Here is a 12863-nt window from a genome sequence, read left to right as displayed (position 1 = left end):
GGTCGGTTGAATACTTTTGTTTTGCTCTCTCAATTATTACTTCTCGATTCGCCTGGTCGGTTGAATACCTTTGCTTTTCTCTTTTCAAGATACTATCTCTGTTGTTTGTGTAGTACTGTTTTTTCAAATTGCGTATAGCTTGCTTCGATCTAACCATTATTCTAATCAAGACTGAGAGAATTTACATCTTTGTCGTTCTTAAGTAGTAATTATGACGTCACGGCGTAATGATTTTATTGACGTCATGGCGCAATGATATTATTTCAGGACGTCATCAGAAACAACAATATAATTTCGTGTTTTTATATTCACGTCATAGCTCTAATATAAAGCTATGACGACATTCATTATTTATCTAGTAGGGTTTCAGACAAGGTAGTTCTAATGATGTACTTTTGTTTTGATCTGACTCCATTTTTAGGGGTTTTGTTATATTTCTTAGCATGGGACTGATCGTCTCTTACTAGGTTGCTAGCTACTGCTGCAACCCAAATTCACATATATATTTATTTATGAGAGGCAGCCTGGCCGATTGGTCCAAGACACTGGTGTTAGCCACCAGTCTCTTTGGAGGCGTGGGTTCAAATCTTACCGCTGGTATACGATTATGTTTGAAAGACTGCAGTGTGAAAAGACATCAAAAATGCAGTTTTTGGTGAAAAAATTAATTCTCTTTTAGAAACAATTTATTTTAGCTACTATAGATTTTTAACACAATTAATTTCCTTTAAAATGAGCTATTGAAAAACCCTCTACAATGTTCCAGTGCCAAGCTATCTGTGGAAAAGAAAAAAAAAGAAAAAAATATCCCGTTTGGGGAGAATAACGTGGTTAAAGTCAATTTTCTTGATTTTCAAACCAATATATTGCCCTTGCTGTTCAAGCCAAGGGACAGAAAGTTTCCTATACAGGGGTTTCGGACAAGGCGGTTCTAATGGTGTACTTTTTGTTTTGATCTGACTCCTTTGTTAGGAACTATGGGTTTTTATATTTCTTAACATTGGACGTGATCGTCTCTTACTAGGTTGCTAGCTACCGCTGCAACCCGGATTTAACCCCATTAATTTCCTTCAAAATGAGCCATTGAACAACTCTCTACAATGTTCCATTGCCATGGCATCTGTTGAATTACTAACCTATACTATAATTAAGTGGCGTATAAAATTTAGTATAGTTAAGAGGTCGTTCTTTATTATAAACATCGATCCTTTATGTAACTATCTCTGGAAACAAAGAAAAGAGAAAAAAAGAAAAAAATATCCCGTTTAGGCAGAATATTGTAATAGCTGCTACTTTTCTTGATTTTCAAGCCAATATATTTCCCTTGCTATTCAAACCAAGGGACCGAAAGTTTCCTTTACAGGGGTTTCTAACAAGGTGGTTCTAATGGTGTACTTTTGGTTTTGATCGGACTACTTTTTTAGGAACTATGGGTTTTTATATTTCTTAACATTGGACGTGATTGTCTCTTACTAGGTTGCTAGCTACCTCTGCAACCAGGATAGATTTTTAACCCAATTAATTTACTTTAAAATGAGCCATTGAACAACTATCTACGATGTTCCAGTGCCAAACTATCTCTGGAAACAAAGAAAAAAAATATCCCGTTTAGGCAGAATATTGTAGTAGCTGCCACTTTTCTTGATTTTCAAGCCAATATATTTCCCTTGCTGTTCAAGCCAAGGGACAGAAAGTTTACTATACAGGGTTTTCAAAAAAAGGCAGTTCTAATGGTGTACTTTTTGTTTTGATCTGACTCCTTTGTTAGGAACTATGGGTTTTAATATTTCTTAAAATTGGACGTGATCGTCTCTTACTAGGTTGCTAGCTACCGCTGCAACCCAGACTAGGTTGCTAGCTACTGCTGCAACCCGGATAATTGACAAACACCATTTATGATGAGCTATATTCGTCATTTATGTAACTAAACCTGGAACCACCATACATCAGTTACTATGGGATAGAGATCGTTCTTTAATGTAATGTAATTTCGAATACTTTTCGTGATCCCGATAAAACATGCGTAAAATGTTTCTCAATTTACAAAGATCAGCCTGCATTTTTGCCATCTTCTTGTATTTCTGAATGTAATTTTTCCCTTTGTCCTTATGCGTTCTTCGGTACAACCTCGCAGAGAATTTAATTTTTTCATTATAGCTTTTGTCACCCCAGTATCTACCCATTATTCTGGTAGCAACTTTTTTCTTATATATTTTTCGGTAATCTTCATCATTGTGAAAACGCTCCTTGATCTTTTGTTTGGCCTGCTCAATTGTTGCTTCTCTATAAAGTGTATCATTTTGATACTGCTCCTTTATCTTTTGTTTAATAGCCTCAATTTTCACTTCTCGATACACCTGGACGGTTGAATACCTTTGCTTTTGATTTTTCTTATATTTGATGCGGTAATCTTCATCATTGTGATAACTCTCCTTGCTCTTTTGTTTGGCTGTCTCAATTTTTGCATGTCTATAATCTTCATCATTGTGATAACACATCTTGCTGTTTTGTTTGATTACTTCTCGATACGTCTGGTCGGTTGAATACCTTTGCTTTTTTCTTTTCAAGATACTATCTCTGTTGTTTGTGTAGTACTGTTTTTTCAACTTCCGTGCAGCTTGCTTGATTGAAACCATTATGTAATTATGAATGGTTTACAGTTCTGACGCTTCTTATATAGTAATTATGACGTCATAAAGTAATGATTTTATTTCATGATGACGTCATAGCGCAATGATATTATTTCATGACGTCTTCAGAAACAACAATATAAGGTCGTGTTTTTCTATTCACGTCATAGCTCTAATATAAAACTATGACGACATTCAATATTTATCTAGTAGGGTTTCAGACAAGGTAATTCTAATGATGTACTTTTGTTTTGATTTGACTCTATTTTTAGGAGTTTTGGGTTTTATATTTCTTAGCATTGGACTGATCGTCTCTAACTAGATTGCTAGCTACTGCTGCAACCCAGATTCACATATATAATTATTTATGAGAGGCAGAATGGCCGAGTGGTCCAAGGCACTGGTGTTAGCCACCAGTCTCTTCGGAGGCGTGGGTTCAAATCTTACCGCTGGTATACGATTATGTTTGAAAGACTGCAGTGTGAAAAGACATCAAAAATGCAGTTTTTGGTGGAAAAATTTATTCTCTTTTAGAAATAATTTATTTTAGTTACAAAAGGTTTTTAACCCAATTAATTTCCTTTAAAATGAGCCATTGAACAACTCTCTATGATGTTCCAGGGCCAAGCTATCTCTGGAAACAAAGAAAAAAAAAATATCCTGTTTAGGCAGAATGTTGTAATAGCTGCCACTTTTCTTGATTTTCAAGCCAATATATTTCCCTTGCTGTTCAAGTCAAGGGACAGAAATTTTACTATACAGGGGTTTCGGACAAGGCGGTTCTAATGCTGTACTTTTTGTTTTGATCTGACTCCTTTGTTAGGAGTTAGGGGTTTTTATATTTCTTAACATTGGACGTGATCGTCTCTTACTAGGTTCCTAGCTACCGCTACAACCCGGATTGCTAGCTACCGCTGCATCCCGGATTGCTAGCTACCGATGCAACCCGGATGATCGTCTCTTACTAGGTTGCTAGCTACCGCTGCAACCCGGATTAGTTGCAATCCTTACGCGTTCTCGAGCTTTATTGCGTTCGGTGGCATTTTTATCTCTTTTAAATAAACTTTTCTTATATTTCAGGATGTTAGCTTTATGTTTTGTGTAGTAAAGTTTTTAATTATGACGCTTCTTATATAGTAACTGTATCGTTATCATACCGTTCCTTGCTCTTTTGTTTGGCTGTCTCAATTTTCCCTTCTCGATACCCCTGATGCGTAAGATACCTCTGTTTTGCTCTGTCATATTTCATTTTCTTAAATCCTGGATCACAAGACATCTTAGTAGCAATCCTTACGCGTGCTCGAGCTTTATTGCGTTAGGTGGCATTTTTATCTCTTTTAAATAAACTTTTCTGATATTTCAGGATGTTAGCTTTATTTTTTGTGTAGTAAAGTTTTTTATTAGTTGAAATTGGGATTGCTCTATTTTGATATTGTTTTTGGTTATTCTTTCTTTTTTTCCACTCGCGTGAGACCATATTTTTTCAAGGTTTAAGTACACAATACCCCGTGTCGAGTATCTAAAACCTATCATACAAAAACTAATTTTTAAATTTTCAGGTATTTATCTTGTTTGAATTACAAAATTAGTATTATTGGTTAGACACCATAAATATTTTTGCAGTTTACATAGTAAGTTTAGCGATTCTGGACTGAAAACTAAAATAATTGCAATCATAAGACAATAATATAGAGATACGTACTTTACGGGTTACAAACCAAAAAAAGTTTGGTTCCAGGCTACAATAATAACTTTAAACTGAGATGAAAAAAAATTTTCTTCCAGGAGACAAAAAGTAAAACTAATTATAAAAATTTCATGTATTTTTGTTGTTTAAATTAAGAACTTACTATTACTGATTAGGCATCATAAATATTTTTGCAGTTCACATAATAATTTTAGCGATTAAGCCAAAAAAGAAAATTTTGGTTCCAGGAGTTTTGGTTACTATTGAGACAAGTAGCTATTATTACTAAAGAGTTCATTACCATGAACTGTTTGATTGCTTCAAAATTCAAATATCTTTGAAAAGACTGCAGTAAGAAAATACATAAAAAATGCAATTTTTTTTGACAAAATTGATTCTACTTTAAAAAGTATTTTATTTTTAATTACAAAAGTGACTAGATGTTGCAATTGCCTTTAAAATGAGCTATTATACAGCTCTCTATGATTTTCCAGTGCCCAGCTAGCTGAGCAGGAAAAAAAAGCGGAAAGAAAAAAATATCCCGTTTGTGGAGAATAACGTGGTAAAAGTCAATTTGCTTGATTTTCAAGCCAATATATTTTCTTTGTTATTCAAGCCAAAGGGCGGTAAATTTCCTTTATAGAGGATTCGGACAAGGTGGTTCTAATGGTGTACTTTTTGTTTTGATCTGACTCTTTTTTTAGGAGTTGGGGGGTTTTATATTTCTTAACATTGGAGGTGATCGTCTCTTACTAGGTTGCTAGCTACCGCTGCAACCCGGATTATTCCAATGCGTGTCTTTTTCGGTTTGTGTGTCTGAATCTACGTATTTTTATGTGTTTTGTTTCGAGAATATAACACAACGTTATAGAAATGCGCACTTTAAGAGTGAAGACAGAAACAGTTTGGCTCCTAGTAAGAGGACGATCACACCCCATAGCAAAAACTAATGTAACCCATAAATCCTGAAAAAAGATTCAGATCAAAACAAAAAGTACACTTTTAGAACCGCCTTGTCCAAAACTTTTATAAAGCAAACTTACCGTCCTTTGGCGTAAGTAAGAGACGATCTGAAGTTGTAAGCTGATCCTTGTCCAAAACCTAACCTGACAAATGGCTAGCACGATCAGCCGGTTGCCAAAAGGATGGTGGTTCAAGCCCCCCTCGGAGTCAATGTTTCAAATCTTTCTCTGCAATCTTTCAAATTCAACTACTTCTTGTATATCAGAAAACAAAGCCATGAACATTGGATATAATAAATGGCAGTATGGTTTATCGATGATTGTTGATAACTACAATCCCTTCCCACGCCTAGTCTTTCAAGGAGGATTAAATCCTTTTTAGCTTAGTTGCCACCTATAGGTTGCCACCACTATTCTAGTTAATTTTTGAAATCTTGCTCACTTTAGAACATATCGTTTCCAATTAATGTTTCAGCAACAAAATGACGTAGCAATTCACCTAAACCGAACAAAAAACTAAAGTCTTTTTAAAATTTGTATATATTTATATAGTTTGAACAGAAAAAATTTAATTATTGGTTAGACACTAGAAATATTTTTGCGGTTTCCTAATAACCTTAAAGATTATGAACTGCTAACTAAATACAAATATTTTTATTCTGAGATTTCCTATGTAGCTATGAAAATATGAGACACGTTGTGTTATATTTTCATAGCGAAATAGAAAATCTCAGAATAAATATATTTGATTTTAGTTAGCAGTTCATAATCTCCAAGGTTATTATGTAAACTGCAAAAATATTTCTGGTGTCTAAACAATAATAAATTTTTTTTAGTTCAAACTAGATAAATACATACAAATTTTAAAAAGAGTTCAGTTTTTCGTTCGGTTTAAGTGACTTGCTACGTAATTTCTTTGCTGAAGCATTAATTGGAAACGATATGTTCTCAAGTGAGCAAGATTTCAAAAATGAACTAGAAGAGTGCTGGCAACCTATAGATGGCAACCAAGCTAAAAAGGATTTAATCCTCCTTACAAGAATAGGCTTGGGAAATGATGGTAATTATCGACAATCACCGATAAGCCATACTGCCATTCATTATATCCAAAGTCCAGAGCTTTCTGTTTTTGCTGATATGAAAGAAGTAGTTGAATTTGAAAAAGGGCAGATACATCGTTTGAAATTGCTAGGACGCATACACATCGTTCGAAATTGCTAGGATGGGCAGGAAAAAACTAAAAGAAATTGACTCCGAGGGGGGCTTGAACCACCTTTCTTTTGGCAACCGGCTGATCGTGCTAGCCACTTGTCAGGTTAGGTTTAGGACAAGGATCGGCTTGCTACTTCAAATCGTCTCTTACTTACGCCAAAGGATGGTAAGTTTGCTTTATAGAATTTTCGGACAAGGCGATTCTAATAATGTATTTTTTGTTTTGATCTGAATCTGTTTTCAGGATTTTTGGGTTACACTAGTTTTTACTATGGGGCGTGATCGTCCTCTTGCTAGGAACCAAACTGTTTCTGACTTCAATATTAAAGTGCGTATTTCTATAACGTTGTGTTATATTTTCAAAACAGAAACACGCACAAATACGTAGATTAAGACACACAAACCGAAAAAACGTTCATTAGAATAACACTAGGGTATTTCTGTAAGCAAAGTGGGAAAGGCAACACATTTGGGTACATGAACAAGATAAGAATGCATACTCGATGAAATCAGGGGGTAAAATAGGGGGGAGAGGTACAAATATAACAACCATTTACGGGCCTTAATTTTATCATGTTCGTTGTCAGAACCGATAGCAGCTGCAAGTTCAGATTTCAAGAACCGAACACAAGATAACACTTGGGGAGTCTAGATTGGCAAGAGCTTTATTAGATCAGTGGTCATGCTCACCCAGTCTTCCAATTCAAATACAGCATCACCTTGAAAATAAAAATGAAACATTGGAATATCATCCTGAGTATTGACAAGTTTGCATTCAAGGATAAGGCTCAGCCAGTTACGGAGAAACAAAATGAGGGGAAGGTCGAAAGCTGTTCTTTTCATAGTGCGTAGCAAAGACGCGCACGAATTTGTTCACTATTCTTTTCAAAATGAGTAACAATATAGGCAAAAATCTCAATAATGTTCAAAACTATAGCTTATGTGGACAAGCTTATTCCCCAATCAAAACAGCATCAATTCAAATATATTTAATTATTTCAGTTTCTTCTCCCAAATTAAGGTTTTAAAAGGTTTTTCCAAGACTTCTGACCTATTTAGATCTTTTTTTTATTCAAGAACATCCCAGTGTACCGATTTTTCCAAAAATATACGGAGATATTTTCTATAAATAGAATAGGCACTTATTGCTCAAATATAATAGTATATATACTATAATATATAAAATCTATACAAATATCTTCCGTCACTTTTGCTCTTTCCGTAATTCAATGTCTTTTCACACTGCAGTGTGTTCAAAGATATTTGATTAGGACTGCAAGTTTGATTTTTTACAACGATTTCTACTAGGCTTCAAACTTGTCGTTTTATTTTTTAAATTTTTGGAATTGTAATATTTTTGCAATTTTCGGTTTTTGTTCTTTGGTTAATTTAATATTTTTTCATACTGAATATATTAAAAAATATTTGAGTATTACAGCAAGTTTGATTTTTCACAACAACTTTTACGAAGTTTCAAAATTTTGATTTTCTTTTTTCAGGTTTTGAAATTTTTGTAACCCCTTGTTAAATTATACAAAAATATTTTTACAATTGCCAGTTTTTTCTGTTTGTGCAATTTAATGTCTTTTCATATTGTAGTCTTTTCAAAAATGTATGATAATTGAAGCTACTCAGATTTCTTACAACGATATCTACTAAGCTTGAAATTTTTGGTTTCTTTTTTAAGGTTATTGAGTTGTAATCTCTTGTCAAAATATCGATTCGTCATTAGCAGCAATTGCAAACTTTTATTATTTTGGGCTTTCCTACTAGTGCTACCGCTTTAACCCAGATGAAAATTAAAAAAAAAATTATTTGATTTTATTCGTCAGTTCAAAGTTATTATTGTTTTATTGAACCAAACTGTTTCTGACATCACTTCTAAAGTGGGCATCTCTAAAACGTTGTGTTATATTTTCATAGCAAAATAGAAAATCTCAGAATAAATATATTTGATTTTAGTTAACAGTTCAGAATCTATAAGGTTATTATGCAAACTGCAAAAATATTTCTGGTGTCTAACCAATAATTTAGTTTTTTCTGTTCCAACGGGATAAATACATACAAATTTTAAAAAGATTTTAGTTTTTTGTTCAATCTAAGTGACTTGCTACGTCGTTGAAACAATTCCTCTCAAAAATAAAAAAAAATGATAGAGAAAACTACTACGATTATTATTGACAATGGCAGTGGATTTTGTAAAGCTGGATTTTCTAATGATTTGAGACCTACAACTGTATTTCCTGATGTTGCCGGACGTCCAAAATACCGTTCTTTATTTAATACAGGCAGTCAGCATATGTCTGTAGGTGATGACGCTCAAGTGAAAAGGGAATTTTTGAGTCTTGAATATCCTATTGAGCATGGGATTATTACAAATTTCGACGATATGGAGATGATCTGGCATTACACTTGCGAATATGAACTTCAAGTTGATCCAAAAGATTACCCAGTTTTAATCACAAAAGCTCCTCTTAACCCAAGAACGAAGAAAGAAAAAATGACGGAGATCATGTTTGAAACTTTTAATATTCTTTCCACACATGTTGCCATCGATTCCGTCCTTTCCCTCATGTTTTCTCAAGGATTAGCTGGTACTGGTCTCGTTCTTGACTCTGGCGATGGTGTTTCATCTATTTTACCCATTTACCAAGGATGTGTCCTTAAAGATGGATGTGTAAGACTGGATTTTGGTGGTTGAAATTTGACCGATTACTTAGGGAAAATATTACATGAACGAAAATGAAAATATTCGTTCAAAATGAATGCCGAAAGAGAAATCCTTCGTAACCTCAAAGAAAATCTTTGCTCTGTTGCTTCAGACTTTAAGCAGGAGATGGCTTTAAGCAGGAGATGGTTTTCTTCGCGGAAGCTTGAAAAGAGCTATACACTGCCTGACGGTCAAGTTATTACTATGGGAGATCAGAGATTCAGATGCCCAGAGGCCCTATTCTACCCATCACTCCTCAAAATGCCGAAAGACTTCAGCATTCAGGAGTTAGCCTATAATAGTGTTATGAAAGTTGATGTCAATATAAGAAAAGAATTGCTTGAAAACATTGTTTGTCTGGTGGTACCACCATGTTTGATAGCTTTTGTGAAAGAATAAGAAAGGATATCTCTGTTCTTATGCAATCCGACATGGTGATCGAAATCATTGCCCCTTCAAACCGTAAATACTCTACATGGATGGGCGGAGCTTGGCCAGTTAAATCTGAAGAGGCACAACAGTTTTCTGTTACTTAAAAAGAATAATTTGAACGGGGATTATCTGCTATTAATCCTTTTGATGTCTGAATATTACAAAAAGAGAAGATAATCCAATTCGGATAATTTGACAAGACATAGGTTACTAAGGACAAAAGTTCGTTCCTTAATGTAATATTTCTAAACTTATAGTTACAATGAACTGTTTTACCTTGTGAGGCCCTATTAGGGTCTCAAAATTCAATTTTCTCCAGAAAAAATTGTTAAATTACGAGAGAGAATGAAGGCATCATTTTATGCATTCACTTTCATCATTCACTTTCAACATTAGTTAATGCTCTTTATTCTGACCACCAACTGTTTGATTTAATACTTCAGCTACTATGCGCTACAGTTCGTTCCTTAATGTATTAAATATACTTAATTTCTGCAATATCCCTCAGGGTAATTGAATAAATTTCCAATTATGCCGTGTCTTTCCGAGACATGAGGTTAAAAATACTTCGACATTATACCACTAGAATCTTGTAGAACTGTATCGATCCTTCCATTACATTAAACATCAGGTTTAAGTTATTTCACTTAAACATTCAAGGGGCCATAGCTTAGTTGATTAATGTGCCTGCCTAGTAAGCAGGAGATCATGGTTGTTCGAATGCCATTGGTGGCTTTTTACATCATATAGAATAACCAACTCAAAAGTTACGTTTTGCAATCGGTTTGATGAATAAAACAAAGAACTATTCGAATTTTTAAAACTAAAGTTTTCCAATCAAAGTAAACTGACAAGAGAAATATGTACTTGTTAAGAATCCAGTAAACATGAAGGAAAGACTGCATCAAAATGTCAAAGATGATAGGCCTATATGAAAAACAGGTTTTCCCTGCATAGTGAGGTATTGTTCACTCCATGACAAAAATTAAAAATTTTGTTTTTTTCGGGTTGAAGGGACAAAAAAAGGTACTTAGGTTAGGTTACGCATTTAATATAGCTATGATTTACCCCCACCCCACCTCCATAATGTGCAAATATATAGCCCAAATTTGTTTCTGAACTATTATATTTTCATCCTAGTTTGTTTCATTTCATTAGCATTAACAAAACTTCGCTTATCGCGTGTTTACTGGATTTTAAGCAAGTAATGAGAAAAAATAAGCCTATATAAGGGTTCAAAAAAGCTACAAACAAAAAAGTCAACCCCAGAGTGAACAGACATTACAATGAATAAACAAAGAAAATAAAATCCAAATTAAACAGGAACAAAACATATATGGAGAGAATTTCCCCCTAAATCAGTCACTTTTGGGTTACACAGACCCAGAAGATATTTTCAATGAGTAACATTTTCGTTTTTTTCTTCTTTATATGCCCAATTAGACAAGGAAATTTATACAGGGAGAAAGTAAAACTTATAAAAAATACGACAATACAGGCAAATTATACAAAATGCAGGATATCCAACCATCCATAATAATAGGCAGTAAGTGAAGAGCTGCCTTTGTTAACAGAGATGATTTATGATGATTTCTTAAGGAGCATAATTCAAATTTCTTAATGTAATAAAAATAATTTGTTTTAAGTACAAAAGGTTTTTAGCCCCACTAATTTCCTTTAAAATGAAACATTGAACAACTCTCTACGATGTTCCAGTGCCAAGCTATCTGTTGAATTACTAACCTATACTACAATTAAGTGGAGTATAAAATTTAGTATAAGCAAAAGGTCGTTCTTTATTATAATACTGTTAAAATTCGTTTTTACATGAACATTTCTTTGTGTAATGGTTAGCACTTAAGAATTTGAATTCTGCGATAGGAGTTAAAATCTCAGTAGAGCTTTTTTATAACTTGTAGCTTACTTCTACAGCCATTTAAGTTTCTGCCGTAATTCTTTCTTTTCAAAATTAAATTAGTTACTTCTTGTTTTGATCTGATTTTTTTTCAGGAGTTATGGGTTACTTTAGTTTTTACTATGCGGCCTGATCGTCTCTTACTAGGTTGCTAGCTACCGCTGCTACCCGGATAATTGATTACAAACAGGAAAAAACCTACGGCTTTTTCTTCTTTGAAATAGTAAGAGACTAGCCTCAAACAATCAAGTAGGTGACTAAATCAAATGTATGTAATGTGTTTTTTTATTCCAATGATCATCTTTTAATGGAACATTTTAATATATTGACCTTAAATATAACTGTACTAGCCTATACTATAGTTAAGTGGCCTATAAGATTTATTATAGACAAGAGGTCGTTCTTTATTATAATTTTTGATGGAAAAATTTATTATCTTTTAGAAATAATTTATTTTAGTTACTATAGATTTTTAACCCAATTAATTTCCTTTAAAATGAGCCATTGAACAACTATCTACGATGTTCCAGTGCCAAGCTATCTCTGGAAACAAAGAAAAAAAGAGAAAAAAATATGCCATTTGTAAAGAACCGAAATTATGAGAGGCAGCCTGGCCGAGTGGTCCAAGGCACTGGTGTTAGCCACCAGTCTCTTCGGAGGCGTGGGTTTAAATCTTACCGCTGGAATACGATTATGTTTGAAAGACTGCAGTGTGAAAAGACATCAAAAATGCAGTTTTTGGTGGAAAAATTTATTCTCTTTTAGAAATAATTTATTTTAGTTACTATAGATTTTTAACCCAATTAATTTACTTTAAATTGAGCCATTGAACAACTATATACGATGTTCCAGTGCCAAGCTATCTCTGGAAACAAAGAAAAAAAGAAAAAAAGAAAAAAATATCCCGTTTAGGCAGAATGTTGTAGTAGCTGCCACTTTTCTTGATTTTCAAGCCAATATATTTCCCTTGCTGTTCAAGTCAAGGGACATAAATTTTGCTATACAGGGGTTTCGGACAAGGCGGTTCCAATGGTGTACTTTTTGTTTTGATCTGACTCCCTTTTTAGGAGCTATGGGTTTTTATATTTCTTAACATTGGTCGTGATCGTCTCTTACTAGGTTGCTAGCTACCGCTGCAACCCGACTTGCTTGCGGCCGCTGCAACCCGGATGTATAACATTTAGTATAGGCAAGAGGTCGCTCTTTATTATAGCTTTTTTAGGAGCTATGGGTTTTTATATTTCTTAACATTGGACGTGAATGTCTCTTCCTAGGTTGCTAGCTACCGTTGCAACCTGGATTTTCATAAAGTGAA

The 12863-nt window shown here is 34.0% G+C and overlaps 1 pseudogene; it reads left to right on the top strand.

Moving 5' to 3' along the window:
• Nucleotides 1–8640: 8640 nt before the first annotated feature.
• On the top strand, nt 8641–9737 carry LOC148946429 (actin, cytoplasmic A3a-like; annotated as a pseudogene).
• Nucleotides 9738–12863: the final 3126 nt, after the last annotated feature.

Source organism: Artemia sp. Qi Xiang Cuo, chromosome 12 (genome assembly GCF_049724085.1).
Source record: "Artemia sp. Qi Xiang Cuo chromosome 12, ASM4972408v1, whole genome shotgun sequence".
Lineage (NCBI taxonomy): Eukaryota > Metazoa > Arthropoda > Branchiopoda > Anostraca > Artemiidae > Artemia > Artemia sp. Qi Xiang Cuo.
This window is presented reverse-complemented; position numbering and strand designations above follow the sequence as displayed.